Genomic DNA, 5,000 nt, shown 5'->3' with positions numbered 1-5,000 from the left:
GTCGAAAAAATGACTAAGTCCAACTTGGTCTACCAGTGGTAGGCTCGAAAAGTCGAAAAAATGACTAAGTCCAACTTGGTCTACCAGTGGTAGGCTCGAAAAGTTGAAAAAATGACTAAGTCCCATTTGGTCTACCAGTGGTAGCTCTGAAAAGTCGAAAAAATGACTAAGTCCAACTTGGTCTACCAGTGGTAGGCTCGAAAAGTTGAAAAAATGACTAAGTCCAACTTGGTCTACCAGTGGTAGCTCTGAAAAGTCGAAAAAATGACTAAGTCCAACTTGGTCTACCAGTGGTAGGCTCGAAAAGTTGAAAAAATAACTAAGTCCAACTTGGTCTACCAGTGGTAGCTCTGAAAAGTCGAAAAAATGACTAAGTCCAACTTGGTCTACCAGTGGTAGGCCCGAAAAAGCTGAAAAAATGACTAAGTCCAACTTGGTCTACCAGTGGTAGGCTCGAAAAGTTGAAAAAATGACTAAGTCCCATTTGGTCTACCAGTGGTAGCTCTGAAAAGTCGAAAAAATGACTAAGTCCAACTTGGTCTACCAGTGGTAGGCTCGAAAAGTCGAAAAAATGACTAAGTCCAACTTGGTCTACCAGTGGTAGGCTCGAAAAGTTGAAAAAATGACTAAGTCCAACTTGGTCTACCAGTGGTAGGCCCGAAAAAGCTGAAAAAATGACTAAGTCCCACTCGGTCTACCAGTGGTAGGTCGAAAAAGTGCGAAATTTTTCTAAGTCCCCACTTTTGGTCTACCATTTCACGCCAAAAACTAGTGAGGGTGGCGAGCTCCAGGATTTCTGACCCCCTTCGCCCGACTCCCTTGCCCGACGAAGGTGCACTCCGGTCGGCCTCGGAGCGAGTTCGCCCGCGCTCTGGAGGATTTTTCGTCGGGGGGTTTTTCAAAGGGGTGCCGTCGGACTGTTGAGGAGAGTGGCAATGACTAGGGGTCCAAGCACTGGAGATGATTCTCCATTCATTTCTAAGCATGGCAGAGCTTAAATAAAGCCCCAATAATGGTTCCAAAGTGGATTTTTGGACACTATAACACGGACCCGATCCTACCCGACCAAGAAGCTCCGCAGGTCGGCCTCCGTCCCGCCCCCCGCCCCCCAGGCGGTACGGAGGAAAAACCAAACTTCCAGAGACGGTTCCAGGGGGGGTATCTCTTTCATTATTTTGACCCGATCGAATGGACTACCGAGCCCGCCTGGGTAGGCAACCGCGCGGCCCTCCGTGGCCACTGTGCGCGGTGCGTTCCTACCCGACCCAGCGTGTTAGCCTCCAGGGGGGTCCTCCGTCAGGGGGAGGACCTTTCCGAACCTATCCGAGGGAGTCGTAGACGGCCCGTCTATATCTCAATCTGCCCTACACGATAACCGGTCGGCCCGGAGCCGTCGGACTCGGATGCCTCGGTGGTCCTCGCGTCCAACCGAGCTCCAGCACCCGGCTTCAAAAAGCTCCGGACCCCCGGTTTCGGAACGAGCGTTTCCTTGTTATCCCCGAAGCAAGCGGGAACTCGCGCAGCGGAGTTGCCACACTAATTTCCACTGGGAGCAATGAGGGGTGAGCTCGGACGAGCCTCTCCGCCCGTCCCCCCCTCCCCGGGGGGTCCTTCGGACGGTACGGGGCCGATCCCTCTCCCCTCTAAGAACCAATGGTTTTTTCTGTGACAAAAACCACTCGCAGCAACCTGGTTGATCCTGCCAGTAACATATGCTTGTCTCAAAGATTAAGCCATGCAGGTCTAAGTGCACACGGAAGGTACAGTGAAACTGCGAATGGCTCATTAAATCAGTTATGGTTCCTTTGATCGCTCCACACGTTACTCGGATAACTGTGGTAATTCCAGAGCTAATACATGCAAACGAGCGCTGACCGGTCCTCTCTCGGGGGGGCCGGGATGCGTGCATTTATCAGACCCAAAACCCACCCGGGGGGACCCGCGAGGGTTTCCCCCGGCCCTTTGGTGACTCTAGATAACCTCGGGTCGATCGCGCGCCCACCGCGGCGGCGACGTCTCATTCGAATGTCTGCCCTATCAGCTGTCGATGGTAGCATAGGGGGCTACCATGGTGACCACGGGTAACGGGGAATCAGGGTTCGATTCCGGAGAGGGAGCCTGAGAAATGGCTACCACATCCAAGGAAGGCAGCAGGCGCGCAAATTACCCATTACCGACACGGTGAGGTAGTGACGAAAAATAACGATGCAGGTCTCTTTCGAGGCCCTGTAATCGGAATGAACGTATCCTAAACACATGGGTGAGGACCCATTGGAGGGCAAGTCTGGTGCCAGCAGCCGCGGTAATTCCAGCTCCAATAGCGTATATTAAATTTGCTGCAGTTAAAAAGCTCGTAGTTGGACTTCGGGAGTGGGCTGGCGGTCCGCCGCGAGGCGAGCTACCGCCTGTCCCAGACCCTGCCTCCCGGCGCCCCCCGGATGCCCTTGGTTGGGTGTCCGGTCCTCAGGGGTCCGGAGCGTTTACTTTGAAAAAATCAGAGTGTTCAAAGCGGGCACCAAACTCGCCTGAATGCCTGAGCTAGGAATAATGGAATAGGACTCCGGTTCTATTTTGTGGGTTTCCTGAACCAGGGCCATGATTAAGAGGGACGGCCGGGGGCATTCGTATTGCGCCGCTAGAGGTGAAATTCTTGGACCGGCGCAAGACGGACGAAAGCGAAAGCATTTGCCAAGAATGTTTTCATTAATCAAGAACGAAAGTCGGAGGTTCGAAGACGATCAGATACCGTCGTAGTTCCGACCGTAAACTATGCCGACCCGCGATCCGGCGGCGTTATTCCCATGACCCGCCGGGCAGCGTGCGGGGAAACCAGAGTCTTTGGGTTCCGGGGGGAGTATGGTTGCAAAACTGAAACTTAAAGGAATTGACGGAAGGGCACCACCAGGAGTGGAGCCTGCGGCTTAATTTGACTCAACACGGGGAACCTCACCCGGCCCGGACACGGAAAGGATTGACAGACTGATGGCTCTTTCTCGATTCTGTGGGTGGTGGTGCATGGCCGTTCTTAGTTGGTGGAGTGATTTGTCTGGTTAATTCCGATAACGAACGAGATTCCTTCGTGCTAAATAGTTACGCGGCCCCCCGCGGTCGCGGTTAACTTCTTAGAGGGACCAGTGGCGTATAGCCACGCGAGATGGAGCAATAACAGGTCTGTGATGCCCTTAGATGTCCGGGGCTGCACGCGCGCCACAATGGCCGGGCCAGCGTGTGCCTACCCTACGCCGAGAGGCGCGGGTAATCCGCTTAAACCCGTTCGTGACGGGGATTGGGGATTGCAATTATTCCCCATGAACGAGGAATTCCCAGTAAGTGCGGGTCATCAGCTCGCGCTGATTAAGTCCCTGCCCTTTGTACACACCGCCCGTCGCTACTACCGATTGGATGGTTATGTGAGGTCCTCGGATCGGCCACGCCGGGGCTCCTTCGCGGGGCCTTGGTGCTGTGCTGAAAAGTCGATCGAACTTGATCATCTAGAGGAAGTAAAAGTCGTAACAAGGTTTCCGTAGGTGAACCTGCGGAAGGATCATTACCGGGACTTGGGTTGGTAGTGTCTCCCAGTAGGCGCGACTCCCATTTCCACAAACAAAAAATGTTCAAGCCACGGCCCGACGTTGGGAACTACAGGGATTCCCTTCGGCCTTTTAATGACTTGATCGAAAAACGGTGTCCTGAGCAAAAAACGTGTTTTACGGCCAAAGGGAGACGGGTACCTGGCCCCCGAAGTCCGTCTGCGGGGTTTCTTACTCCGGAGGCGGCTCGGCGGCGCGGTTTGATGACCCCGAGTTCGCTTAGGCGTTCCGGGGCGCCCGTACCCGCGGCTGCCGTAAAACATTATTTCAAACCGTCACTTTTTGTGTCTGTTGGTTACATGGCTTCGAAACAAAAACAACCATAAAGAGTACAACTCTTAGCGGTGGATCACTTGGCTCGTGCGTCGATGAAGAACGCAGCCAGCTGCGAGAACTAATGTGAATTGCAGGACACATTGATCATCGACACTTTGAACGCACATTGCGGCCCCGGGTCAATCCCGGGGCCACGCCTGTCTGAGGGTCGCTATTCCAATCTATCGGACCTTTTCGTTCCGTCTCCCTCTTCCCTCCGGGGAAGAGTTAAGAGACGGTTCGAGGGGACCGCGGCTGGAGGTTCGCAGGTGCCCGATCCGAGGCGCCTTCGTCTTCCTAAAAGCAGACTCGGTCAGGTTCCCTTCTCGTTCGGGACTCGACAAAAGCCGCTCGACGGGCTTGATCGCGGGGGAAAAGACTTTCGTCCACCCCTCTCGCCTTCGTCTCCGTTGCCCAGCGATGGGTCTCGGAGGCCGGCTTTCCACACACCGTCCTCTACCGTTCCTCGTTCCGGCGAGGGGAGAGGTGGCGGCGATCCGTGGAGAGACGTCGTAGCGACGGCTGCCGGTGGGTTTTACCCTCTCTGGCTGCCCGTTACGCGCGCCGTCTCTCCGTCGGCGGATCTCCGTCCTCCCTCTCCTTTTCGTTCGGGCCGAGAGCGCGGCAAAAGAGAGGTTGGTAGGATAGCTCCGGTAGAAGGCGAAGAGGGGGGCTTAAGTTTTTTTCTTCCCGTTTTCATCCTTCGTCCTCCGGCCGAATCGAACCTCCCCGTCTCGAAAGGGTTCCTCCGAATGGTTTCCAGCCAGACCGCGAGGGGTGGTTCCCGCCCTCCCTCGCGGCGGCGTACGCCTGGCGACGACAGCCCTTCGAGCGCGACCTCAGATCAGACGAGACGACCCGCTGAATTTAAGCATATTACTAAGCGGAGGAAAAGAAACTAACAAGGATTCCCCTAGTAGCGGCGAGCGAAGAGGGAAGAGCCCAGCGCCGAATCCCCCGTCCTTCACGGGCGTCGGGACATGTGGCGTATAGAAGTCCGTATCTCTCGGCGCGGGCCGGGGGGCCTGAGTCCTTCTGATAGAGGCTCAGCCCAGGGACGGTGTGAGGCCGGTAACGGCCCCCGCCGCGCCGAGG

The 5,000-nt window shown here is 55.4% G+C and overlaps 3 non-coding genes across 3 annotated transcripts in view; all 3 read left to right on the top strand.

The window, feature by feature from the left end:
* Nucleotides 1–1,686: 1,686 nt before the first annotated feature.
* Nucleotides 1,687–3,550, top strand: LOC125798680 (18S ribosomal RNA). Its single transcript, XR_007437482.1, has one exon. It is a non-coding gene; the product is annotated as an 18S ribosomal RNA (ribosomal RNA).
* Nucleotides 3,551–3,923: 373 nt separating this feature from the next.
* Nucleotides 3,924–4,077, top strand: LOC125798692 (5.8S ribosomal RNA). The gene has a single exon (XR_007437495.1). It is a non-coding gene; the product is annotated as a 5.8S ribosomal RNA (ribosomal RNA).
* A 662-nt stretch (nucleotides 4,078–4,739) lies between these two features.
* Nucleotides 4,740–5,000, top strand: part of LOC125798685 (28S ribosomal RNA) — a 4,063-nt gene continuing 3,802 nt past the window's right edge. Inside the window, exon 1 of the ribosomal RNA XR_007437488.1 lies at nucleotides 4,740–5,000. This exon is cut by the window's right edge and continues 3,802 nt beyond it. This is a non-coding gene — a ribosomal RNA (28S ribosomal RNA).

The sequence above is a fragment of the Astyanax mexicanus genome, unplaced genomic scaffold (genome assembly GCF_023375975.1).
Source record: "Astyanax mexicanus isolate ESR-SI-001 unplaced genomic scaffold, AstMex3_surface scaffold_77, whole genome shotgun sequence".
Taxonomy (NCBI): domain Eukaryota; kingdom Metazoa; phylum Chordata; class Actinopteri; order Characiformes; family Acestrorhamphidae; genus Astyanax; species Astyanax mexicanus.
Note: the sequence above shows the minus strand (reverse complement) of the source record. Positions and strands in the feature narration are given on the sequence as shown.